Source organism: Aplysia californica, unplaced genomic scaffold (assembly GCF_000002075.1).
Source record: "Aplysia californica isolate F4 #8 unplaced genomic scaffold, AplCal3.0 scaffold01940, whole genome shotgun sequence".
Classification (NCBI taxonomy): domain Eukaryota; kingdom Metazoa; phylum Mollusca; class Gastropoda; order Aplysiida; family Aplysiidae; genus Aplysia; species Aplysia californica.
The window spans coordinates 15217-16844 of NW_004799210.1; positions in this window are offsets into that span (position 1 = coordinate 15217).

A 1628-nucleotide genomic window follows, 5' to 3' on the forward strand; every position below is an offset into this window, starting at 1 on the left:
GTACTGTTATTAGAGACAGTAGAAGTTTGTGGGTCATTCATAAGATTAAAAACGAAATAATTATCTAACATAGATCTATGCCAATACGCCCTAACAAAACAAAGATAAATAATTAATTTAGAAAATGTTTAAACTTAAAAAAAAACCACCAAAAAAAACCACAACCCACCAACAAACTCGTAGATTGCACCACGGGTTACCAAGAAACATTTAAGACAACAACCACTTCACAATGATTACCTTGTCAAACCCACATGTTTCAACTCACACTTTGACCCGCCGCCGGCAACTTTTGGCTCTTGATAAAACAATGATTTGTGTGAGACATCGTGGTGAAATCAGGCGCTCGTCAAAATAATGAAATCGAAGAAACTGGCATTCATTTTTCTGTCCGTTTGGCAATTTTCATCGAATTTTCGGGGTTTTTGTTTACTCAACACTTTTATTGTCCTTTTAAAAACATATTTTTGAGTTGATTTTACTGAAAATGTTGATGCACGGCACAAACATGTAGATTTGCAGTTTCTAAGGACTCTCAAGTTATGCGAGTCGCCAAAATTTGGCAGCCATTTTCTCGTTAATTTTATCTCTGTAAACAGGCGACCCTGACCTCCTTCAATCGCAAATTTCTCGACTTCTATTCATGATAGATGAGTATTTTTTTTCACCGGAAGCAAGACAAATGAGCAAGCTTTAAAATGACTCGACTTGTCGAAAATGGACGAGAGCCTGATTCCACCGCGTCGAGACACTCATGTAAAGTCCCTGTCTGTCCAAGGCAGCCCTGGGGGCGCCATGACCCTGGTGTGATTCAATACCTTGTCTAACGAGCTGTCGTCTGCTGTCCTTTGCTGTAGCCTGCTGTCGTCTGCTGTCGTCTGCTGTCGTCTGCTGTCGTCTGTGTTTATCGTTTGTTCACACTCCTGTGGCAACTCGGTCAGAGTTCATCTTTGTGTAGGTGGTAATTATTGTCACAACGCGGCGAAATCAGGCGCTGGCCATCTTTTGGAAATACTGGGTTATTGGTATCATCTGAGAGTTTAGAGCAATACTGTTCAGTGTTCACCCTCTCTTGTATCTTCTTAAAGCCTGTTCATTTGCTTTTCCTTTGGTGAAAAAAAATCCATAATATTTTGACTAGAAGTCGAGATATTTCAGATGGAAGGAGGTCAAGATCGCCTGATTTCAGAGGTAAAATTAGTGGAAGATATGGTCGCAAAGTTTGGTCATTTCCATAGCTTTAGAGTCCTTGGAAAATGAAAATTTACTTTTTCTGTGCCTTTAATCAATGTTTCTCAGTAAAAATCCACCCAGAAATGTGTTCTTAAATGGATGTAAAAGATGTTGAGAAAAAAAAGAAAAGAAAATTAAAGAAAAAAAATTGCAAAACATCCAGAAAAATACCAATTTGTTTGATTTGATCATTTTGACGAGCGGCTGATTTCACCCCGATGCCTCACATTATTGTCGCTCAAGTGCTGTAACAGTTTGTGTTTGTGGTGGCCACGTTGGGAGATACGGAGTTCACTTACGTGGCTTCTTGTGAAGTATGTTATGTTTGTACTGGAGTGTTACTGTTGTTGTTGTTGTTGTTGTTGTTGTTGTTGTTGTTGTTGTTGTTGTTGTTG